Consider the following 26,923-nt stretch of genomic DNA (forward strand, 5'->3'; position numbering starts at 1 on the left):
GTGGTCCAGTGGTTAAGAATCTGCCTTCCAATGCAAGGGATGCAGGTTAGATCCCTGGTTAGGGAACTAAGATCCCACATGCCGCAGGGCAACTACCTGCACGCCACAACTAGAGAGCCTGCGCGCCACAAATACTAAGCCCAAGTGCCGCAACAACTGAACCCGCGAGCTCTGGAGCCCACATGCCACAACTACTGAGCCCGCATGCTCTAGAGCTCGAGCTCCACAGCTAGAGAGAAGCCCATGCATAGCAATGAAAAGCCCGCACACTGCAGCAAAAGATTCTACATGCCACAAAGAAGATCCCGCATGCCACAACGAAGATCCCGCATGCCACAACTAAGACCTGATACAGCCAAATAAATATTTTCTTAAAAAATGTAAATTATGCACTACAGTAAAGTGTGTTACGAGAGTATATCTAGTGCTCTTGACTAACCTCAAGCAAAACTAGAGCAACAAGCAGTGACAAAGAATTTTATTGACCAGAAAACCCTCATGTCCCAATAAAGAACACTAGAACTAATATTTTCATTATCAAACCACTCATTATTCCATCCAGAAAGACATAGTTCACCAACCTGCAAGCATGAGAAGCTGACAGAAGGCAGATGCCTCTTCTGCTAGGGTTTAGTTGACAACACACTCCGGTTTCCTTCCCAACTCCTCTTACTTTTATAAAATAGAACCCTCATTTTGGGGAAGCTCTTCCTTGTGACTAAACAGAAGTCCTCATTTTGCTGTTTAAGAACATTTGAGAAACCATCTTCCAAAGGAGCCCTCCCCACCTAACAGAAAACTTTTCTTTAGAAATCAAGAGTGGAAAATGAGATTGTGGCAGATTTACAGACAATTCAGCAAAGATATCCCAGCTGAAAGGTATTGCTCATAAAATATCTTTCCCTATTCCATCAAAGCCTGCCTCTTCCTTAGCAATGTGCTTTGACTCTAATGCACAGAAGCTGAATAACACAACAACTGAAACAGAATGATTCAACTTAATTGCATAGACATGCATCTGAAATAACATGATTGGATTTGTTCTATTCAAATAGTTTGAGATCAGAAAACTAAAGGGAAAATCCGTCCAAATGCTCTTGGGTGGAGGGCAGAAGACACAAAGAGAAAAGGAGTAGGTTTCATCCTGAGCTTTGATCAAGAGATTTTTGCCCCAGAGAAAACCAGTTTTTTTTCCTCCTCTGTATATTTGTACTTAGCTCCTAAACTGTTTTGAATTGTATCTTGAAACAGGCTGTTTGCGCTCAAAGTTTACTATGTCAAGCAAGCATGCTCCTTTGCAACTGCTGTTCCCTCCAGGACTCTCTTCAACACCTCACCCTGCCACTCCCCAAAATATACACAAATCCAGCTCCCTCACTTCTTCACATCTCTGCCCAAACATCACCTATCAGGTCTTTTCTGATCACCTTATCTAAATTGTAGCCCTACCCCATGACTCTCTCTAACCTTAATTTTTTCTCCACAGTACTTATTGCCCCAAGACATTTTATATATATATACATTTTTTTTTAAAAAATTGTCTGTCTCTACCTATTTAAGTTCCATGAAATCAGGGACTATGTCTGTTTTGTTCCCTAAAGCCTATGCCAGTCCCAGTAAATAATGAATAATCAAAAACTATTTGTTCTTAGCTGCAGATAGGTAAAGTATATCAAGGAAAAAGGATTTCTGTGCTTTTGGTTGCAGTATACAAAGTATGACTATAATACATGTGATTTATTTTATTTTTAACACATACACACACACACCAAAACCTACACATCCAAATGTGTATTGTCCTATCTAAGGTCTGCAACTTTGGTAGCTATACACATATTCTCTTTAAGTTGACCTTACTTGAAATTTGTCAGAGCTCTGTTTTATTATAGACAACATACCAAATTCTTTTGAATAGTCTCAGTTGTAGCAAAAGCTCATCCTCTAAAGGTAAATTTGATTTTCTTAACACAAAATCACTCAGAGTAAGGGATAGCAATGAAGTGGATAAGCAGGTTGGGTGATACTAGTTGTGGTCAAATATTAAAGATGACTGTGGGGTTTCCCTGGTGGCGCAGTGGTTGGGGGTCCACCTGCCGATGCAGGGGGCGCGGGTTCATGGCCCAGTCCGGGAAGATCCCACATGCTGCGGAGCGGCTGGGCCCGTGAAGCCATGGCCGCTGGGCCTGCGCGTCCGGGGCCTGTGCTCTGCAGCGGGAGGGGCCGAAGCAGTGAGAGGCCCGCATACCGCAAAAAAAAAAAAAGATGACTGTGAAGTAATAAGAGCTCAATTTTTCAGAAACTGGATTTGAAAACAGTTACTCCCCCAAAAGAGCTACAAACATTTTTACACAGTGGCCATATTACCAGAATAAGTGCACCATCCTTCAGAGTAATCACTCTGAGGGAAACCTGCCATTTTAATGCAAATACTCAAAAGTCATTTTATCCCCACCCCCCCATACGGTAGTCTCAGATTTTCTTCCCTAAAGAGTTAAATGGAAGTTTAAAATAGTGTCCATGAACTTCACTTCCCTCAAACTCTTAGAGGACATATTTTAAAGTATACATCCTCACACTGTATTTTTGATTTATGGGACATTATTTTCCTTCTCCTTAGAAATATAAAGCTGTGTTAGGGGTCTCATGATTAGGTCCTGCAGTGAGAACTATTTGAGGAGAGCATGTCCAATATAATAATCCCTTGTGTTTATGGCAATTCATAGTTTACACAGGAACTCGTAAAATGAACTAAAAGAAATGTTTCCTGATTCCATGAGATTTCTGAAAACTATCAGTACTTGGCATGAACCAAACCAAAATATGGCATCTCCACCGGTCACAAACACAAGCTGATCACAAAGCCTTGGATATCCCCAAACTTGAAAAGTCCATTAGCTCTTGACTTGGTTATTAAATACAGCATGGATGTCCAATAATGTTTCCAGCTAGTAGACACATGAGATTAAGTGATCACTTGGTCTTTTTTCCTCAGAATTAGTATCAAATGCAAACAGCTTATGGTAGGCATGACCCCTAAAGACACCAGGAAATGCTTTTAAAAAACAGGCCTTTTGGATTTTACGGTAGGTTGAATAATGTCCCTCAAAGATATTAGACTTTAATCTCTGGAACCCATAAATGCTACCTTATAAGGAAGAAGGTCTTTATAGATGTGACTAAGGAACTTTAGATGGAGAGATTATCCTAGATTATTCCGGCCCTAAATGCAATCTTATGCATCATGTGCCATTATAAGAGTGAGCAGATACATAGATACAGATACACAGAAAAGAAGGAAGCAGTGTGACCACAAAGTTAGAGACTGGAGTGATCAAGCAAGGGAATGCCAGCAGCCACCAAAAGCTGGGAGAGGTGTCAACCTGAAACAGAGCAAAAAGCAATTTTATTAAAGCAAAAAAGGAGATTATTTGGGAATAGCAAAGGAACTGAAATTCAGGACAAGCAAACTATGGTGAACCACAGGCAAGTCCAGAGAATAAAGGAAAGCATTATTTCATAGGAGAAAGGACCAAGTTGGGAGGGTTATTTTGAACAACAATTCATTGCATGAAACTGGAAGTTCCAAGTAGTGGTGGTTTCTCATTGACTATAGGCAATCGAAGTGGTGGGGACTTCTTGTCTGCACATGAGAGCAGCTTGCTGTTGCCATGTGAGAGGAAATCTCCCTTCTTCCTGTGGGACTGTGTGGCTGCTACGAGTGCCATGTGTGTGGGAGCCCTCCCTTCAGGTTTTCCCAATGCCAATTTTGAATTAGGTTTCCTTAACACATTTTCACAGAAGCGAAGAACGAAGTTTCTCCCAGACCCTCTGGAGGAAGGGCAGCCCTGCCAACAAGTTAATTTCAGCCCAGTAAAACTGATTTTGGACTTCTGGCCTCAAAACTTCAAGGGGATAAATCTCTACTGTTTTAAGCCACTTAGTTTGTGGTACTTTGTTACAAGAGCCTTCGAAAATGAATATGGATTTCTTTTGCTTCCCCTCATTTTTTCTTTTCCTTTTTTAAAAAATAAAACTGCTTTATTGTGATACAATTTACACACCATACAATTCATCCATAAAGTGTACAATTCAAAGTTTTTTTAGGGATATTCACAGAATTGTGCAACCATCACCACAATCAATTTTAGAGCATTGTCATCACCTCAAAAAAGAAACCCCATACCCACTAGTTAATTGCCATTTCTCCACAACCCTCAGACCTAGGCAAACACTAATCTCCTTTCTATCTCTATAGATTTGCCTACTCTGGACATTTCATAGAAATAGAATGACACAATATGTGGGTTTGTGATTGGCTTCTTTCATTTAGCATGTTTTTTCAAGGTTCATATCAGTAGCACATATCAGTACTTCATTCCTTTTTATTGCCAAATAAATTCTGTGTTGTTCATTTATTTATTATTGCCATACTATTCCACTGCATGTCTGTATCACACTTCGTTTATCCATTCATCAGTTGATGGATTTTGGATTGTTGTTTTTTGGCTATTGTGAATAATGCTAATATGAAAATTCATGTACAAGTTTTTGTGCGGACATGCTTTTTCATTTCTCTTGGGTATATACCTAGGAAAAGATTGCTAGCTTTATATGTTTAACATTTTGAGGAACTGGCAGACTATTTTCCAAAGCAACTGTACTATTTTACATTCCCACGAACAGTATATGAGAGTTCCAATTTCTCTATGTTCTCACCAACACTTATTATGCTGTCTTTTTTATTATAATCATCCTGGTAGGTATGAAGTGCTGTGTTGTTGTGGTTTTTATTTACATTTTCTTGCTGTATGTTCATCAGTGATACTGGTCTGTAATTTACTTTTTGTGTGGTATCTTTGTCTGGTTTTGGTATCAGGGTGATGGTGGACTCATAGAATGAATTTGAGAGTATTCTTTAGTCTGAAATTTTTTGGAATAGTTTCATAAAGATAGATGTTAACTCTTCTCTAAATGTTTGATAGAATTTGCCTGTGAAGCCATCTGGTCCTGGACTTCTGTTTGTTGGGAGGTTTTTAATCACAGTTTCAATTTCAGAACTTGTGATTGGTCTGTTCATACTTTCTATTCCTTCCTGGTTTAGTCTTGGGAGATTACACTGTTCTATGAATTTGTCCATTTCTTCCAGGTTGTCCATTTTATTGGCATATAGTTGCTTGTAGTAGACTTTTACGATCCTTTTTATTTCTGTGGTGTCGTCGTAACTTCTTTTTCATTTCTAATTTTATCGATTTGAGCCCTTTCCCTTTATTTTGGGGTGAGTCTGGCTAAAGGTTTATCAATTTTGTTTACCTTTTCAAAGAACAAGCTTTTAATTTCATTGTGCTTTTCTATTGTTTTCTTCATCTCTATTTCATTTATTTCTGCTCTGATTTTTATGATTTCTTCCCTTCTACTAGTTTGGGTTTCGTTTCTTCTTCTTTCTCTAGTTGCTTTAGCTGTAAGGTGGTTGGTTATTTGTGATTTTTCTTGTTTCCTGAAGTAAGATTACATTGCTATAAACATCCCTCGTAGAACTGCTTTTGCTAGACCCCATAGGATTTGGATCGTCAATCTTCCATTTTCATTTGTCTCTAGGTATTTTTATATAACATCTTTATTGGAGTATAATTGCTTTAAAATGGTGTGTTAGTTTCTGTTGTATAAAAAAGTGAATCAGTTATACATATACATATGTTCCCATATCTCTTCCCTCTTGCGTCTCCCTCCCTCCCACCCTCCCTACCCCACCCCTCTAGGTGGTCACAAAGCATCTGAGCTGATCTCCCTGTGCCATGTGGCTGCTTCCCACTAGCTATCTATTTTACGTTTGGTAGTGTATATATGTCCATGCCACTCTCTCACTTTGTCACAGTTTACCCTTTCCCCTCCCCATATCCTCAAGTCCATTCTCTAGTAGGACTGTGTCTTTCTTCCTGTCTTACCCCTAGGTTCTTCGTGACATTTTTTTTCTTAAATTCCGTATATATGTGTTAGCATATGGTATTTGCTTTCCTCTTTCTGACTTACTTCACTCGGTATGACAGACTCTAGGTACATCCACCTCATTACAAATAGCTCAATTTCATTTCTTTTCATGGCTGAGTAATATTCCATTGTATATATGTGCCATATCTTCTCTATCCATTCATCCGATGATGGACACTTAGGTTTTTTCCATGTCCTGGCTATTGTAAATAGAGCTGCAATGAACTTTTTGGTACATGACTCTTTTTGAATTATGGTTTTCTCAGGGTATATGCCCAGTAGTGGGATTGCTGGGTCATATGGTAGTTCAATTTGTAGTTTTTTAAGGAACCTCCATACTGTTCTCCATAGTGGCTGAACCAATTCACATTCCCACCAGCGGTGCAAGAGTGTTCCCTTTTCTCCACACCCTCTCCAGCATTTAGTGTTTCTAGAGTTTTTGATGATGGCCATTCTGACTGGTGTGAGATGATATCTCATTGTAGTTTTGATTTGCATTTCTCTAATGATTAATGATGTTGAGCATTCTCTCGTGTTTGTTGGCAGTCTGTATATCTTCTTTGGAGAAATGTCGATTTAAGTCTTCTGCTCATTTTTGGATTGGGTTTTTTTTGTTGTTGTTATTGAGCTGCATGAGCTGCTTATAAATTTTGGAGATTAATCCTTTGTCAGTTGCTTCATTTGCAAATATTTTCTCCCATTCTGAGGGTTGTCTTTTCATCTTGTTTATGGTCTCCTTTGCTGTGCAAAAGCTTTGAAGTTTCATTAGGTCTCATTTGTTTACTTTTGTTTTTATTTCCATTTCTCTAGGAGGTGGGTCAAAAAGGATGTTGCTGTGATTTATGTCATAGAGTGTTCTGCCTAAGTTTTCCTCTAAGAGTTTGATACTTTCTGGCCTTACATTTAGGTCTTTAATCCATTTTGAGCTTATTTTTGTGTATGGTGTTAGGGAGTGATCTAATCTCATACTTTTACATGTACCTGTCCAGTTTTCCCAGCACCACTTATTGAAGAGGCTGTCCCTTCTCCACTCTACATTGCTGCCTCCTTTATCAAAGATAAGGTGACCATATGTGCGTGGGTATATCTCTGGGCTTTCTATCCTGTTCCATTGATCTATATTTCTGTTTTTGTCCCACTACCATACTGTCTTGATTACTGTAGCTTTGTAGTATAGTCTGAAGTCACGGAGCCTAATTCCTCCAGCTCTGTTCTTTGTTCTCAGATTGCTTTGGCTATTCGGGGTATTTGGTGTTTCTATACAAACTGTGAAATTTTTTGTTCTAGTTCTGTGAAAAATGCCAGTGGTAGTTTCATAGGGATTGCATTGAATCTGTAGATTGCTTTGGGTAGTAGAGTCATTTTCACAATGTTGATTCTTCCAATCCAAGAACATGGTGTATCTCTCCATCTATTTGGATCATCTTTAATTTCTTTCATCAGTGTCTTATAATTTTCCACATACAGGTCTTTTGTCTCCTTAGGTTGGTTTATTCCTAGATATTTTATTCTTTTTGTTACAATGGTAAATGGAAGTGTTTTCTTGATTTCACTTTCAGATTTTTCATCATTAGTGTATAGGAATGCCAGAGATTTCTGGGCATTAATTTTGTATCCTGCTACTTTACCAAATTCATTGATTAGATCTAGTAGTTTTCTGGTAACATCTTTAGGATTCTCTATGCATAGTATCATGTCATCTGCAAACAGTGACAGCTTTACTTCTTCTTTTCCGATTTGGATTCCTTCTATTTCCTTTTCTTCTCTGATTGCTGTGGCTAAAACTTCCAACACTATGTTGAATAAGAGTGGTGAGAGTGCACAACCTTGTCTTCTTCCTAATCTTAGTGTAAATGGTTTCAGTTTTTCACCATTGAGGACGATGTTGGCTGTGGGTCTGTCATATATGGCCTTTATTATGTTGACGTATGTTCCCTCTATGCCTACTTTTTGCAGGCTTTTATCATAAATGGGTGATGAATTTTGTCGAAAGCTTTCTCTGCATCTATTGAGATGACCATATAGTTTTCTCCTTCAGTTTGTTAATATGGTGTATCACATTGATTGATTTGCGTATACTGAACAATCCTTGCATTCTTGGATTAAACCCCACTTGATCATGGTGTATGATCCTCTTAATGTGCTGTGGATTCTGCTTGCTAGCATTTTGTTGAGGATTTTGCATCTATGTTCATCAGTGATATTGGCCTGTAGTTTTCTTTCTTTGTGACATCCTTGTCTGGTTTTGGTATCAGGGTGATGGTGGCCTCGTAGAATGAGTTTGGGAGTGTTCCTCCCTCTGCTATATTTTGGAAGAGTTTGAGAAGGATAGGTGTTAGCTCTTCTCTAAATATTTGATAGAATTCACCTGTGAAGCCATCTGGTCCTGGGCTTTTGTTTATTGCAAGATTTTTAATCACAGTTTCAATTTCATTGCTTGTGATTGGTCTGTTCATATTTTCTATTTCTTCCTGATTCAGTCTTGGCAGGCTGTGCATTTCTAAGAATTTGTCCATTTCTTCCAGGTTGTCCATTTTATTGGCATAGAGTTGTTTGTAGCAATCTGTCACAATCTTTTGTATTTCTGCAGTGTCAGTTGTTACTTCTTCTTTTTCATTTCTAATTCTATTGATTTGAGTCTTCTCCCTCTTTTTCTTGATGAGTCTGGCTAATGGTTTATCAATTTTGTTTTTCTTTTCAAAGAACCAGCTTTTAGTTTTATTGATCTTTGCTATCATTCCCCTCTTTTTCATTTATTTCTGATCTGATATTTATGATTTCTTTCCTTCTTCTACCTTTGGGGTTTTATGTTCTTCTTTCTCTAATTGCTTTAGGTGCAAGGTTAGGTTGTTTATTCGAGATGTTTCCTGTTTCCTAAGGTAGGATTGTATTGCTATAGACTTCCCTCTTAGAACTGCTTTTGCTGCATCCCACAGGTTTTGGGACGTCGTTACTCCATTGTCATTTGTTTCTAGGTATTTTTTTATTTCCTCTTTGATTTCTTCAGTGATCACTTCATTATTAAGTAGTGTATTGTTTAGCCTCCATGTGTTTGCATTTTTTACAGATCTTCTCCTGTAATTGATATCTAGTCTCATAGCATTGTGGTCAGAAAAGGTACATGATACAATTTCAATTTTCTTAAATTTACCAAGGCTTGATTTGTGACCCAAGATATGATCTATCCTGGAGAATGTTCCATGAGCACTTGAGAAAAATGTGTATTCTGTTGTTTTTGAAAGGTATGTCCTATAAATATCAATTAAGTCCATCTTGTTTAATGTATCATTTAAAGCTTGTGTTTCCTTATGTATTTTCATTTTGGATGATCTATCCATTGGTGAAAGTGGGGTGTTAAAGTCCCCTACTATGAATGTGTTACCCTCGATTTCCCATTTTATGGCTGTTAGTATTTGCCTTATGTATTGAGGTGCTCCTATGTTAGGTGCATAAATATTTATATTGTTATATATTCTTCTCAGATCGATCCCTTGATCATTATGTAGTGTCCTTCTTTGTCTCTTCTAATAGTCTTTATTTTAAAGTCTATTTTCTCTGATATGAGAATTGCTGCTCCAGCTTTCTTTTGGTTTCCATTTGCATGGAATATCTTTTTTCCATCCCCTTACTTTCAGTCTGTATGTGTCTCTAGGTCTGAAGTGCGTCTCTTGTAGACCCCATAAATATGGGTCTTGTTTTTGTATCCATTCAGCCCGTCTGTGCCTTTTGGTGGGAGCATTTAATCCATTTACATTTAAGGTAATTATCGATATGCACGTTCCTATTCCCATTTTCTTAATTGTTTTGGGTTTTTTAGTGTAGGTCTTTTCCTTCTCTTGTGTTTCTTGCCTAGAGAAGATCCTTTAGCATTTGTTGTAAAGCTGGTTTGGTGGTGCTGAACTCTCTCAGCTTTTGCTTGTCTGTAAAGGTTTTAATTTCTCCACCAAATCTGAATGAGATCCTTGCTGGTTAGAGTAATCTTGGTTGTAGGTTTTTCTCCTTCATCAGTTTAAATATGTCCTGCCACTCCCTTCTGGCTTGCAGAGTTCCTGCTGAAAGGTCAGCTGTTAACCTTATGGGGATTCCCTTGTGTGTTATTTGTTGTTTTTCCCTTGCTGCTTTTAATATGTTTTCTTTGTATTTAAGTTTTGACAGTTTGATTAATATGTGTCTTGGTGTGTTTCTCCTTGGATTTATCCTGTATGGAACTCACTGTGCTTCTTGGGCTTGATTAACTATTTCCTTTCCCATATTAGGGAAGTTTGCAACTATAATCTCTTCAAATATTTTCTCAGCCCCTTTCTTTTTCTCTTCTTCTTCTGGAACCCCTATAATTCGAATGTTGGTGCATTTAATGTTGTCCCAGAGGTCTCTCAGACTGTCCTCAGTTTTCATTCTTTTTTCTTTATTCTGCTCTGCAGTAGTTATTTCCACTATTCTTTCTTCCAGGTCACTTATCTGTTCTTCTGCCTCAGTTATTCTGCTATTGATCCCATCTAGAGTAGTTTTCATTTCATTTATTGTGTTGTTCATCATTGTTTGTTTCATCTTTAGTTCTTCTAGTTCCTTCTTAAATGTTTCTTGATTTTGTCCATTCTATTTCCAAGATTTTGGATCATCTTTACTATCATTATTCTGAATTCTTTTTCAGGTAGACTGCCTATTTCCTCTTCATTTGTTAGGTCTGGTGGGTTTTTATCTTGCTCCTTCATCTGCTGTATGTTTTTCTGTTTTCTCATTTTGCTTATCTTAATGTGTTTGGGGTCTCCTTTTTGCAGGCTGCAGGTTTGTAGTTCCCGTTGTTTTTGGTGTCTGTCCCCAGTGGCTAAGGTTGGTTCAGTGGGTTGTGTAGGCTTCCTGGTGGAGGGAACTAGTCCCTGTGTTCTGGTGGATGAGGCTGGATCTTGTCTTTCTGGTGAGCAGGTCCACGTCTGGTGGTGTGTTTTGGGGATTCTGTGGAATAATTATGATTTTAGGCAGCCTCTCTGCTAATGGGTGGGGTTGTCTTCCTTTCTTGCTAGTTGTTTGGCATAGGGTTTTCCAGCACTGTAGCTTGCTGGTCGTTGAATGAATCTGGGTGTTGGTGTTGAGATGGAGATCTCTGGGAGATTTTCGCCATTTGATATTATGTGGATCTGGGAGGTCTCCTGTGGACCAGTGTTCTCAGGTTGGCTCTCCCACCTCAGAGGCACAGCACTGACTGCCGGCTACAGCACCAAGAGCCTTTCATCCACACGGATCAGAATAAAAGGGAGAAAAAGTAGAAAGAAAGAAAGAAGGAAAGAAGGAAAGAAAGCAGAAAGAAAGAAGGAAACAAGGAAACAAGGAAAGAAAGAAAGAAAGAAAGGATAAAAGAAAATAAGATCAAATAAAATAAAGTTATTAAAATAAAAAATAATTACTAAGAAAAAAAAATTTTTTAAGTAAAAAACAAATCGGACGGATAGAACCCTAGGACAAATGGTGAAAGCGAAGCTATACAGACAAAATCTCACACAGAACCATACACATACACACAAAAAGAGGAAAAGGGGAAAAAATAATAAATCTTGCTCTCAAAGTCCACCTCCTCAATTTGGGATGATTCGTTGTCTATTCAGGTATTCCACAGATGCAGGGTACATCAAGTTGATTGTGGAGATTTAATCCGCTGCTCCTGAGGCTGCTGGAAGAGATTTCCCTTTCTCTTCTTTGTTTGCACAGCTCCCGGGGCTCAGCTTTGGATTTGGCCCCACCTCTGCATGTAGGTCGCTGGAGAGCGTCTGTTCTTCGCTCAGAGAGGATGGGATTAAAGGAGCCGCTGATTCGGGGGCTCTGGCTCACTCAGGCCGGGGGCAGGGAGGGGAACGATGCGGGGGAAGGGAGGGGCATGATGCGGGGCGAGCCTGCAGTGGCAGAGGCTGCCATGACGTTGCACCAGCCTGAGGCGTGCTGTGCATTCTCCCTGGGAAGTTGTCCCTGGATCCCGGGACCCTGGCAGTGGCGGGCTGCACAGGCTCCTGGGAGCGGGGGCAGTTGGTGTGGACAGTGACCTGTGCTCACACACAGGCTTCTTGGTGGCGGCAGCAGCAGCCTTAGCGTCTCATGCCTGTCTCTGGGGTGCGCGCTGTTAGCCGCAGCTCGCGCCCATCTCTGGAGCTCCTTTAAGCAGCGCTCTTAATCCCCTCTCCTTGCGCACCAGGAAACAAAGAGGGAAGAAAAAGTCTCTTGCCTCTTCGGCAGGTCCAGACTTTTCCCCGGACTCCCTCCTGCCTAGGCGTGGTGCAGTAACTCCCTGCAGGCTCTGTTCATGCCACCAACCCCAGTCCTCTCCCTGCGCTCCCACCCGAAGCCTGAGCCTCAGCTCCCAGCCCTGCCCGCCCCGGAGGGTGAGCAGACAAGCCTCTCGGGCTAGTGAGTGCCCAGGTGGCTCCGATCCTCTGTGCAGGAATCTCTCTGCTTTGCCCTCCGCACCCCTGTTGCTACGCTCTCCTCCGTGGCTCCGAAGCTTCCCCCCTCCACCACTCGCAGTCTCAGCCTGCAAAGGGGCTCCTAGTGTGTGGAAACCTTTCCTCCTTCACAGCTCCCTCCCACTGGTGCGGGTCCTGTCCCTATTCTTTTGTCTCTGTTTATTCTTTTTTCTTTTCCCCTACCCAGGTACGTAGGGAGTTTCTTGCCTTTTGGGAGGTCTGAGGTCTTCTGTCAGCGTTCAGTAGGTGTTCTGTAGGAGTTGTTCCACGTGTAGATGTATTTCTGATGTATCTGTGGGGAGGAAGGTGATCTCCGCGTCTTTCTCTTCCGCCATCTTCCCCCTCCACCTCTAGGTATTTTTTGATTTCCTCTTTGATTTCTTCACTGAACCACTGGGTGTTTAGTAGCATGTTGTTTAGCCTCCACATGTTTTTTTTTATGGTTTTGTGTTTTTTTTTAATTCATATTTTTTATACAGCAGGTTCTTATTAGTTATCTACTTTATACATATTACTGTATACATGTCAATCCCAATCTCCCAATTCATCTCCCCCACCCCCCACCCCGGCTTCCCCCCTTTGGTGTCCATACGTTTGTTCTCTACATCTGTGTCTCTATTTCTGCCTTACAAACCTGTTCATCTGTACCATTTTTCTAGGTTCCACATATATGCATTAATATACGCTATTTGTTTTTCTCTTTCTGACTTACTTCACTCTTCATGACAGTCTCTAGGTCCATCCACGTCTCTACAAATGACCCAATTTCATTCAGTTTTATGGCTAAATAATATTCCATTGTATATATGTACCAAATCATCTTTATCCATTTGTCTGTCAATGGGCATTTAGGTTGATTCCATGATGTGGCTAATGTAAATAGTGCTGCAATGAACATTGGAGTGCATGTGTCTTTTTGAATTATGGTTTTCTCAGGGTATATGGCCAATAGTGGGGTTGCTGGGTCATATGGTAGTTCTATTTTTAGTTTTTTAAGGAGCCTCCATACTGTTCTCCATAGTGGCTGTATCAATTTATGTTCCCACCAACAGTGCAAAAAGTTTCCCTTTTCTCCACACCCTCTCCAGCATTTATTGTTTTTAGATTTTTTGATGATAGCTATTTTGACTGGTGTGAGGTGATATCTCATTGTAGTTTTGATTTCCATTTCTCTAATGATTAGCGATGTTGAACATCTTTTCATATGCCTCTTGGCCATCTGTATGCCTTCTTTGGAGAAATGTCTATTTAGGTCTTCTGCCCATTTTCGATTGGGTTGTTTGCTTTTTTAATATTAAGCTGCATTGGCTGTTTATGTATTTTGGAGATTAATCCTTTGTCTGTTGATTCATTTGCAAATATTTTCTCCCATTCTGAGGGTTGTCTTTTCATCTTGTTTATGGTTTCCTTTGCTGTACAAAAGCTTTTAAGTTTCATTAGGTCCCATTTGTTTATTTTTGGGTTTTTTTTCCATTACTCTGGGATGTGGGTTAAAAAAGATCTTGCTGTAATTTATGTCAAAAAGTGTTCTTCCTATGTTTTCCTGTAGAAGTTTTATAGTGTCCGGTCTTACATTTAGGTCTTTAATCCATTTGGAGTTTATTTTTGTGTATGGTGTTAGGGAGTGTTCTACATTCATTCTTTTACATGTAGCTGTCCAGGTTTCCCAGCACCACTTATTGAAGAGACTTTTTCTCCATTGTATATCCTTGCCTCCTTTGTCATAGATTAGTTGACCCTAGGTGCGTGGGTTTACCTCTGGGCTTTCTATCCTGTTCCATTGATGTATATTTCTGCTTTTGTACCAGTACCATATTATCTTGATTACTGTAGCTTTGTAGTATAGTGTAAAGTCAGGGAGTCTGATTTCTCCAGCTCCTTTTTTTTCCCCTCAGGATTGCTTTGGCTATTTGGGGTCTTTTGTGTCTCCATACAAATTTTAAGACTTTTTATTCTAGTTCTGTATAAAATGCCATTGGTAATTTGATGGAGATTGCATTGAATCTGTAGATTGCTTTGGGTAGTATAGTCATTTTCACAATTTTCTGGGGTTTTATCTTGTTCCTTCATCTGGGACATAGTCCTCTGCCTTTTCATTTTGTCTATCTTTCTGTGAATGTGGTTTTCGTTCCACAGGCTGCAGGATTGTAGTTCTTCCTGCTTCTGCTGTCTGCTCTCTGGTGGATGAGGCTATCTAAGAAGCTTGTGCAAGCTCCTGATGGGAGGGACTGCTGGTAGGTAGAGCTGGGTGTTGCTCTGGTGGGCAGAGCTCAGTAAACCTTTAATTCACTTGTCTGCTGATGGGTGGGGCTGAGTTCCCTCCCTGTTGGTTGTTTGGCCCGAGGTGACCCAGCACTGGAGGCTACAGGCTCTTTGGTGGGGCTAATGGTGGACTCCAGGAGGGCTCATGCCAAGGCGTACTTCCCAGAACTTCTGCTGCCAGTGTCCTTGTCCCCACGGTGAGGCACAGCCACCCCCGCCTCTGCAGGAGACCCTCCAACACTAGCAGGTAGGTCTGGTTCAGTCTCCCCTAGGGTCACTGCTCCTTCCCCCTGGGTCCTGCTGAGCACACTACTTTGTGTGTGCCCTCCAAGAGTGGTGTCTCTGTTTCCCCCAGACCTGTTGAAGTCCTGCAATCAAATCCCACTAGCTTTCAAAGTCTGATTCTCTGGGAATTCCTCCTCCCACTGCCAGATTCCCAGGTTGAAGCCTGACATGGGGCTCAGAACCTTCACCCCAGTGGGTGGGCTTCTGTGGTATAATTGTTCTACAGTTTGTGAGTCACCCACCCACTGGTTATGGGACTTGATTTTATTGTGGTTGCACCCCTCCTACCATCTCATTGTGGCTTCTCCTTTGTCTCTGGATGTGGGTTATCTTTTCTGGTGAGTTCCAGTGTCTTCCTGTTGATGGTTGTTCAGCAGTTAGTTGTGACTCCAGTGCTCCAGCCAGAGGGTGTGAGAGCATGTCCTTCTACTCCGCCATCTTGAACCAGTGTCCTTTGGGTTTTTTTCCTGAAGTTGATTTCTAATCTCATAGCATTGTGGTTGGAAAAGATGCCTGATATGATTTCAGTTTTCTTAAATTTACCGAGGCTCACTTTGTGGCCCAGCATGTGATCAATCCTAGAGGACGTTTCACGTTAACTTGAGAAAAATGTGTATTCTGCTGCTTTTGGATGGAATGCTCTATAAATATCTATTAAGTCCACCTGATCGAATGTGGCATTTAAGGCCTGCATTTCCTTATTGATATTCTGCCTGGATGATCTGTCCATTGATGAAAGTGGGGTGTTAGTTTCCCCCAGTGTTATTGTGTTACTGTTGATTTTTCCTTTTATGGCTGTTAGCATTTGCATTATATATTGAGGTGCTCTCCTATGTTGAGTGCATATATATTTACAATTGTTATATCTTCTTCTTGGATTGATCCCTTGATCATTATGTGGTGTTCTTTGTCTCTTGTAACAATCTTTATTTTAAAGTCTATTTGGTCTGATATGAGTACTGCTACTCCAGCTTTCTTTTGATTCCATTTGCATGGAATACCTTTTTCCATCCCCTCACTCTCAGTCTGTATGTGTTCCTAGATCTGAAGTGCATCTCTTGTAGACAGCATATATACAGGTCCTGTTTTGTATCCATTCAGCCAGTCTATGCCTTTTGGTTAGGGTACTTAATCTGTTTACATTTAAGGTAATTATCAGTATGTATGTTTTTTTTTGTTTTTTTTTTTTAATTTTTTGGCCATGCCACATGGCATGGGGGATCTTAGTTCCCTGACCAGGGATTGAACCCACACCCCTTTTATTGGAAGTGTGGAGTCTTAACCACTGGACCAAAGGAAGTCCCGCAATATGTATGTTCTTATTGCCATTTTGTTAATTGTTTTGGATTTGTTTTTGTAGGTATTTTTTCTTCCCTTCCTCCTTTGTTCTCTTCTCTTGTGATTTGACGACTAACTTTAGTGTTGTATTTGGATTCCTTTTTCTTTTGTGTGTGTGTATTTATTGTGGATTTTCAGTTTGCGGTTATCATGAAGTTTTGATATAGCACTCTATACATAAACAGGGTTGTTTTAAGCTACAGGTCTTTGAATTTCAAATGCATTTCCAATATCTTGCATTTGTGCTCTCCTCTTCTCACAATTACTGGTTTTGATATCATATTTTTGTGCAGATGATTTCCTACCTTTACTGTATGTTTGTTTGCCTATTGGTGAGCTTTTGCATTCATGATTTTCTTGTTTCTGGTTGCGGCCTTTTCTTTTCTGCTTAAATATGTTCCTTTAGCATTTGTTACAAAGCTGGTCTGGTGGTGCTGAATTCTTTTAGCTTTTGCTTATCTGTAAAGCTTTTGATTTCTCTGTCAAATCTGAATGAGAGCCTTGCTGGGTAGAGTATTCTTGGTTGTAGGTTCTTCTCTTTCATCACTTTAAATATATAGTTCCACTCCCTTCTGGCCTACAGAGTTTCTGCTGAGAAATCAGCTGATAAACTTAAGGGAGTTCCCTTGTATGTTATTGGTTGATTTTCCCTTGTTGCTTTCAATATTTTTCTCTGTTTTCAATTTTTGTCAATTTGATTACTATGTGTCTCAGCCTGTTCCTCATGGGGTTTATCCTGCCTGGGACTCTCTGCATTTCCTGGACTTTGGTGACGGTTTCCTTTCCCATGTTAGGGAAGTTTTCAGCTATTATCTCTTCATAGATTTTCTCAGGTCCTTTCTCTCTTTCTCATCTCCTACTGGGACCCTTATAATGTGAATGCTGGGTTGGTTTAATGTTGTCCTGGAGGTCTCTTAGACTGCCTTAATTTCTTTTCATTCTTTTTTCTTTAATCTGTTGTGCAGCAGTGATTTCCACCATTCCGTCTTCCAGCTCACTTAATCATTCTTATGCCTCAGTTATTCTGCTATTGATTCCTTCTAGTGTATTTTTTATTTCAGTTATTGTATTGCTCATATGTGTTTGTTTGTTCTTTAGTTCTTTTAGGTCTTTGTTAAACGTTTCTTCTATCTTCTTGATCTGTGCTTCCATTCTTTTTCCAAGATCTTGGATCATCTTCACTATCATTACTCTGAATTCTTTTTCCAATAGATTGCCTATCTCCGTTTCACTTAGTTGCTCTTCTGGGGTTTTACCTTGTTCCTTCATCTGGTACATATTCCTGTGTCACCTCATTTTGTCTAACTTTCTATGATTGAGTTTTCCATTCTGCAGGCTCCAGGATTGTAGCTCTTCTTCCTTCTGCTGTCTGCCCTCTGGTTGATGAGGCTGTCTAAGAGGCTTGTGCAGGCTTCCTGGTGGGAGAGACTGGTTCCTGCCCACTGGTAGGTGGAGTTGGGTCTTGTCCCTCTGGTGGGCAGGGCCATGCTCAGGAAGACTTTAAGTAGCCCGTCTGCTGATGGGTGGGGTTGTGCTCCCACCCTGTTGGTTGTTTGGCCTGAAGTGTCCAAGCACTGAAGTCTACCAGCTGTTGGGTGGGACTAGGTCTTGAGGAGGAAACAGCAGTCTCCAGGAGGGTTCACACCAATGAGTACTCCCCAGAACTACCGCTGCCAGTGTCTTTGTCCCTGCAGTGAGCCACAGCTGCCCTCCATCTCCACAGAAAGCCTTCCAATACGAGCAGGTAGGTCTGGCCCAGTCTCTTATGAGGTCACTGCTTTTTTCCCTGGGTCCTGGTGTGCACAAGATTTTTTTTGTACCCTCCAAGAGTGGAGTTTTTGTTTCCTCCAGTCCTGTGGAATTCCTGCAATCAAACCCTGCTGGCCTTCAAAGCCAGATTCTCTGGGGGCTCCCCCTCCTGTTGCCAGACTCCCAGGCTGGAAAGCCTGATGTTGGGCTCAGGATTTGCACTCCTGTGGGAGAACTTCTGTGGTATAATTATTTTCAAGTCTGTGGGCAAGCAGGTATGGCATTTGACTTTATCACGATTGCTTCCCTTGTATCATCTCGTTGTGGCTTCTTCTTTGTCTTTGGATGTAGGGAACCTTTTTTGATAGGTTCCAGCATTTTTTTGTTAATGGTTCTTCAGCAGTTGTGATTTTCGTGTTTTCATAAGAAGGGGTGAGCTCACGTTCTTCTACTCCACCATCTTGAGACCTGCTCGCTGTCTGCTCCGTGATTTCTTTGTTGGCATTACATGTCAGTTCCTCCCTCTGGACTGTGGGCTCCTCAGATGCATGAACCTTGAAATCTATCCTTTAAAGCACAAAAGGTTTTGATTTTGGTGAATTCCAATTTACCTATTTTTTTTCTCTTTCTTCATGCTTTTGGTATAATACCTAAGAAGGCTTTGTCTAGCCCAAGATCATGAAGACTTATGCCTGTATTTTCTTCTAAGATTTTTATAGGTTTTATAGTTCTTATATTTACAACCATTTTGAGTAAATTTTTTGGTATGGTGTGAGGCACCAGTCCAATTTCATTTTTTTTCATGTGCATATTCGGTTTTCACAGCACCATTTGACTGAGTTCTGATCCAATAAAGCATCCGTAACAACCAAATCAGCTTCAGGCAACACACCAAATGCTCAGAGATATGAAAAGTTTGGTAAACCCTGGAAGTATCTGGTGGAGCTGAGGACTACATTAATCCATCCTTTAGATCCCAACAACAACAAAAGCTATTTTTTTCTGACTGGCATGGCCTTTGTCTCCATCAATACAGAAAATGGGCTTATACTACAGATGACACTTTATACATTAGAAATGGGGGGGTGGGATACTTATTGAAAGTAAAGAGTAGCAAGCTTTAAATTTCAGTAAAAATGGGATTTGTGGACTTCTGAAGCTATCAAAGATGGAGTAAGCTACTAAAGCCTATTTCTCCCTTGGACAAAATACAAAAAGGAAATACCTGACAATTCTGAAAAGAAACAAAAGCAGTTGTATATAAAAGATGCTTTGGGAACTGAAGTAAAAACTTGAAGAATACCCTGTACATGGATTGTAAAGTTCCTGTTTTTCATTTTTTCATTTATTTATCTTCTGGATTTAACCTGAAGATGGCATAAATTGGGGAATGAGTTTAGCACTGTCACAAGACACAATGTAAATACAGAAAATCAATTCTGTTTCTATATACTAGCAATGAATCACTGGAAATTAAAATTGAAACATAATATATGTCATTTTCAACAGCACCAAAAATTACTTAGGTATAATTGCATGAAAATACATTCAGGATCTGTTTGCTAAAAACCACAAAACCCTCATGAAAGAAAATTTTTTAAAAAACTAAATTAATGTTCATGGATTGAATGACTCAATATTAGTAAAATGTTGTTTCAATGCAATCCCAATCAACATCCCAGAATGATTTTCTATCTTCTATCGACAAGGTGATTCTAAAATTTAAATGGAGAGGCAAAGGACTTACAATAGCCAAAATAATTTTGCAAAAGAAGAACAAAATTGGAGAATTCATACTAATTGATTTCAAGACTTATTATAAAGTTAAAGTAAGATATTACACTATTTCTGAAAACACAGAAACAGATCAATGGAACTGAGAGCCCAGAAATAGACTTACACAAATATGGTCAACTGATTTTTCACAAAGGCGCAAAGGCAATTCAATGGAGAAATCATACATTTTTTTTTCTTTTTGAACAAATATTTCTGAACCAACTAAATAGCATATGCAAAAATGAACCTTGATGTAAATTTCATTTATTATACAAAAATTAATTCATAGTGGATCATATACCTAAATGTAAAACATAAAACTATTAAACTTTTAGAAGAAAACATATGAGAAAATCTTTGTGACTTTGGGTCAGGCAACAAGTTCTTAGATACAAAACCAAAAGTAGAATGCAATTTTAAATTGATAAATAAGACTTCATCAAAACTTAGAACGTTTGCTTTACAAAGCATACTATTAAGAGGATGAAAAATGAACAACAGATAGGGAAAAAAATATTTCCAGATCACATTTCTGACAAAAAACTTATACCTAGAATATATAAAGAGCACACAAAACTCAACAATAATAAAACAACCCAACTTTTACAAATGACAAAAATATTAGAACAGGAAGTTCACCAGAGGAGAAATAGGGATGGCAAATATGAATATGAAAAGATGATCATGATCACTGACCATTAGGGAAATGTAAATTAAGGCAGTAAGGAATATCATTATTTACTTATTAGTATACCTACTTATAATACCAATTGTTCACAAGGATGAAGAGCAAATAAAACATTGCTAATAGGAGTGTGAAATTGTACAGCCACTTTGGAAAGAATCTGAGCTTTAAACATACACGTAGAATATGATCCAGCAATCTCCCTCCTGGATATATATCCAGGTGAAATGAAAACTTACATTCATGTACATAAATTTTTATAGCAGAATTATCAATTATTGCCCCAAACTGAGAACAACCCAAAGCCAGAAGGGATAGGCAGGACATATTTAAAGTGAAGAAGGAGAAAAACCTACAACCAAGATTACTCTACCCATCAATGATCTCATTCAGATTTGATGCAGAAATTAAAACCTTTACAGAAAAGCAAAAGCTGAGAGAGTTCAGCACCACCAAACCAGCTTTACAACAAATGCTAAAGGATTTTCTCTAGGCAAGAAACACAAGAGAAGGAAAAGACCTATAATAATAAACCCAAAACAATTAAGAAAATGGGAATAGGAACATACATATTGATAATTACCTTAAATGTAAACGGATTAAATGTTCCCACCAGGTGGGGGACCTTGAAGATGGCGGAAGAGTAAGACGCGGAGATCGCCTTCCTCCCCACGGATACACCAGAAATACATCTACACGTGGAACAACTCCTACAGAACACCTACTGAAGGCTGGCAGAAGACCTCAGACCTCCCAAAAGGCAAGAAACTCCCCACGTACCTGGGTAGGGCAAAAGAAAAAAAGAAAAAACAGAGACAAAAGAATAAGGATGGCACCTGCGCCAGTGGGAGGGAGCTGTGAAGGAGGAAAAGTTTCCACACACTAGGAAGCCCCTCCGCGGGCGGAGACTGCGGGAGGCGGGGGGGGGGCTTCGGGACCGAGGAGTAGTGCACAGCGACGGGTGCGGAGGGCAAAGCGGGGAGATTCCCGCACAGAGGATCGGTGCCGACCGGCACTTACCAGCCCGAGAGGCTTGTCTGCTCACCCGCCCGGGCGGGCGGGGCTGCGAGCTGAAGCTCGGGTTTCGGTTTTGGACGGAGCGCAGGGAGAGGACTGGGGTTGGCGGCTTGAACATAGCCTGAAGGGGTTAGTGCACCACGACTAGCCGGGAGGGAGTTCGGGGAAAAGCCTGCACCTGCCGAAGAGGCAAGAGACTTTTTCTTCCCCCTTTGTTTCCTGGTGCGCGAGGAGAGGGGTTTAAGAGCGCTGCTTAAAGGAACTCCAGAGACGGGCGCGAGCCGCGGCTAAAAGCGCGAACCCCAGAGACGGGTGCGAGCCGCGGCTAAAAGCGCGAACCCCAGAGACGGGCGCGAGCCGCGGCTAAAAGCGCGGACCCCAGAGACGGGCGGGAGACGCTAGGGCTGCTGCTGCCGCCACCAAGGGGCCTGTGTGCGGGCGCAGGTCACTCTCCACACCCCTCTTCCGCGGAGCCTGTGCAGCCCGCCACTGCCAGGTTCCCGGGAACCAGGGACAACTTCCCCGGGAGAACGCACGGCGGGCCTCAGGCTGGTGCAACGTCACGCTGGCCTCTGCCGCAACGTCACGCCGCCTCTGACGCCGCAGGCCCGCCCCGCACGCAGTGCCCCTCCTTCCCCCCCCCACCCCCGGCCTGAGTGAGCCTGAGCCCCCGAATTAGCGGCCCCTTTAACCCTTTCCTGTCTGAGCAAAAAACAGACGCCCTCCAGCGACCTACACGCAGAGGCAGGGCCAAATCCAAAGCTGAGCTCCTGTGAGCTGTGAGAACAAAGAAGAGAAAGGGAAATCTCCCCCAGCAGCCTCAGAAGCAGCGGATTAAAGCTCCACAATCAACTTGATATACCCTGCATCTGTGGAATACCTGAATAGACAAGGAATGATCCCAAATTGAAGAGGTGGAATTTAGGAGCGAGATCTATGATTTTTTTCCCTTTTCCTCTTTTTGTGAATGTGTACGTGTATGCTTATGTGTGAGATCTTGTCTGTATACTCTTGCTTCCACCATTTGTCCTAAGGCTCTATCCGTCCATGGTTTTTAAAAAAAAAATTTTTTTTCTCAATAATTTTAATTGTAATAACTTTATTATACTTTACCGTCGTTCCTTCTTTCTTTCTTTCTTTCTTTCCGTCCTTCCCTCCTTTAGACAACGAATCACCCCAAATTGAGGAGGTGGTCTCTGAGAGCAAGATTTATGATTTTTCCCCCTTTACCTCTTTTTGTGAAGGTGTATGTGTATGCTTCTGTATAAGATTTTCTCTGTATAGCTTTGCTTCCAACATTTGTCCTAAGGTTCTATCCGTCCCTCTTTTTTTTTTTTTTTTTTCTAAATATTTTTTAATTCAATAAATATATTATACTTTATTTTATTTTTACTGTATCTTCTTTCTTTCTGTCTTTTTTCCTTCTTTCCCTCCTTCCTTCCTTCCTTCCTCCCTCCCTCCCTCCTTTCTTTCCTTCTTTGCTTCTTTCTTCCTTCCTTCCTTTCCTCCTTTCCTTCTTTCTTTCCTCATACATCTACTAATTCTCTCTACTTTTTCTCCCTTTTATTCTGAGCCGTGTGGATGAAAGGCTCTTGGTGCTCCAGCCAGGAGTCAGGGCTCTGCCTCTGAGGTAGGAGAGCCAACTTCAGGACACTGGTCAACAAGAGACCTCCCAGCTCCACATAATATTAAACGGTGGAAATCTCCCAGTGACCTCCATCTTAACACCAGCACCCAGCTTCACTCAACGACCAGCAAGCCACAGTGCTAGACAACCTATGCCAAACAACTAGCAAAACAGGAACACAACCCCACCCATTAGCAGAGAGGCTGCCTAAAATCATAATAAGGCCACAGACACCCCAAAACACACCACCAGACGTGAACCTGCCCACTAGAGAGACAAGATCCAGCCTCATCCACCACAACACAGGCACTAGTCCCCTCCACCAGGAAGCCTACACAACCCACTGAAACAACCTTAGCCACTGGAGACAGACATCAAAAACAACGGGAACTACGAACGTGCAGCCTGCAAAAAGGAGACCCCAAACACAGTAAGATAAGCAAAATGAGAAGACAGAAAAACACACAGCAGATGAAGGAGCAAGATAAAGATGCACCAGACCTAACAAATGAAGAGGAAATAGGCAGTCTACCTGAAAAAGAATTCAGAATAATGATAGTAAGGATGATCCGAAATCTTGGAAGTAGAATGGACAAAATGCAAGAAGCAGTTAACAAGGACCTAGAAGAAATAAAGGTGAAACAAGCAATGATGAACAACGCAATAAATGAAATTAAAAGTACTCTAGATGGGATCAATAACAGAATAACTGAGGCAGAAGAACGGATAAGTGACCTGGAAGATAAAATAGTGGAAATAACTACTGCAGAGCAGAATAAAGAAAAAAGAATGAAAAGAACTGAGGACAGTCTCAGAGACCTCTGGGACAACATTAAACGCACCAACATTCGAATTATAGGGGTTCCAGAAGAAGAAGAGAAAAAGAAGGGACTGAGAAAATATTTGAAGAGATTATAGTTGAAAACTTCCCTAATATGGGAAAGGAAATAGTTAATCAAGTCCAGGAAGCACAGAGAGTCCCATACAGGATAAATACAAGGAGAAATACGCCAAGACACATATTAATCAAACTGTCAAAAATTAAATACAAAGAAAGCATATTAAAAGCAGCAAGGGAAAAACAGCAAATAACACACAAGGGAATCCCCATAAGGTTAACAGCTGATCTCTCAGCAGAAACCCTACAAGCCAGAAGGGAGTGGCAGGACATACTGAAAGTGATGAAGGAGAAAAACCTGCAACCAAGGCTACTTTACCCAGCAAGGATCTCATTCAGATTTGATGGAGAAATTAAAACCTTTACAGACAAGCAAAAGCTGAGAGAGTTTAGCACCACCAAACCAGCTTTACAGCAAATGCTAAAGGAACTTCTCTAGACAAGGAACAGAAGAGAAGGAAAAGACCTATAATAACGAACCCAAAACAATATAGAAAATGGGAATAGGAACATACATATCGATAATTACCTTAAATGTAAATGGACTAAATGCTCCCACCAAAAGACACAGATTGGCTGAATGGATACAAAAACAAGACCCTTATATATGCTGTCTACAAGAGACCCACTTCAGACCTAGAGACACATACAGACTGAAAATAAGGGGATGGAAAAAGATATTCCATGCAAATGGAAACCAAAAGAAAGCTGGAGTAGCAATTCTCATATCAGACAAAATAGACTTTAAAATAAGGACTATTACAAGAGACAAAGAAGGACACTACATAATGATCAAGGGATCGATTCAAGAAGAAGATATAACAATTGTAAATATTTATGCACCCAACATAGGAGCACCTCAATACATAAGGCAAATACTAACAGCCATAAAAGGGGAGATTGACAGTAACACATTCATAGTAGGGGACTTTAACACCCCACTTTCACCCATGGACAGTTCATCCAAAATGAAAATAAATAAGGAAACACAAGCTTTAAATGATACATTAAACAAGATGGACTTAATTGATATTTATAGGACACTCCATCCAAAAACAACAGAATACACATTTTTCTCAAGTGCTCATGGAACATTCTCCAGGATAGATCATATCTTGGGTCACAAATCAAGCCTTGGTAAATTTAAGAAAATTGAAATTGTATCAAGTATCTTTTCTGACCACAACGCCATGAGACTAGATATCAATTACAGGAAAAGATCTGTAAAAAATACAAACACATGGAAGCTAAACAATACACTACTTAATAATGAAGTGATCACTGAAGAAATCAAAGAGGAAATAAAAAAATACCTAGAAACAAATGACAATGGAGACACAACGACCCAAAACCTATGGGATGCAGCAAAAGCAGTTCTAAGGGGGAAGTTTATAGCAATACAAGCCCACCTTAAGAAGCAGGAAACATCTCGAATAAACAACCTAACCTTGCACCTCAAGCAATTAGAGAAAGAAGAACAAAAAAACCCCAAAGCTAGCAGAAGGAAAGAAATCATAAAAATCAGATCAGAAATAAATGAAAAAGAAATGAAGGAAACAATAGCAAAGATCAATAAAACTAAAAGCTGGTTCTTTGAGAAGATAAACAAAATAGATAAACCACTAGCCAGACTCATCAAGAAAAAAAGGGAGAAGACTCAAATCAATAGAATTAGAAATGAAAAAGGAGAAGTAACAACTGACACTGCAGAAATAAAAAAAATCATAAGAGATTACTACAAGCAACTCTATGCCAATAAAATGGACAATCTGGAAGAAATGGACAAATTCTTAGAAATGCACAACCTGCCAAGACTGAATCAGGAAGAAATAGAAAATATGAACAGACCAATCACAAGCACTGAAATTGAAACTGTCATTAAAAATCTTCCAACAAACAAAAGCCCAGGACCAGATGGCATCACAGGTGAATTCTATCAAACGTTTAGAGAAGAGCTAACACCTATCCTTCTCAAACTCTTCCAAAATATAGCAGAGGGAGGAACACTCCCAAATTCCTTCTACGAGGCCACCATCACCTTGATACCAAAACCAGACAAGGATGTCACAAAGAAAGAAAACTACAGGCCAATATCACTGATGAACATAGATGCAAAAATCCTCAACAAAATACTAGCAAACAGAATCCAACAGCACATTAAAAGGATCATACACCATGATCAAGTGGGGTTTATTCCAGGAATGCAAGGATTCTTCAATATACGCAAATCTATCAATGTGATAAACCATATTAACAAATTGAAGGAGAAAAACCATATGATCATCTCAATAGATGCAGAGAAAGCTTTCGACAAAATTCAACACCCATTTATGATCAAAACCCTCCAGAAAATAGGCATAGAGGGAACTTTCCTCAACATAATAAAGGCCATATATGACAAGCCCACAGCAAACATCATCCTCAATGGTGAAAAACTGAAAGCATTTCCACTAAGATCAGGAACAAGACAAGGTTGCCCACTCTCACCACTCTTATTCAACATAGTTTTGGAAGTTTTAGCCACAGCAATCAGAGAAGAAAAGGAAATAAAAGGAATCCAAATCGGAAAAGAAGAAGTAAAGCTGTCACTGTTTGCAGATGACATGATACTATACATAGAGAATCCCAAAGATGCTACCAGAAAACTACTAGAGCTAATCAATGAATTTGGTAAAGTAGCAGGATACAAAGTTAATGCACAGAAATCTCTGGCATTCCTATATACTAATGATGAAAAATCTGAAAGTGAAATCAAGAAAACACTTCCATTTACCATTGCAACAAAAAGAATAAAATATCTAGGAATAAACCTACCTAAGGAGACGAAAGACCTGTATGCAGAAAATTATAAG

General features: G+C 40.3%; 1 long non-coding RNA gene across 3 annotated transcripts in view; it reads right to left on the minus strand.

Annotated features, from left to right (window-relative positions):
- Nucleotides 1-26,923, minus strand: part of LOC149749523 (uncharacterized) — a 414,530-nt gene that overhangs the window by 293,105 nt on the left and 94,502 nt on the right. The window lies entirely within an intron of this gene.

This window comes from Delphinapterus leucas, chromosome 3, assembly GCF_059928025.1.
Source record: "Delphinapterus leucas isolate spDelLeu-1000000601 "Yukka" chromosome 3, BTC_Dleu_Yukka2, whole genome shotgun sequence".
Taxonomy (NCBI): Eukaryota; Metazoa; Chordata; class Mammalia; order Artiodactyla; family Monodontidae; genus Delphinapterus; species Delphinapterus leucas.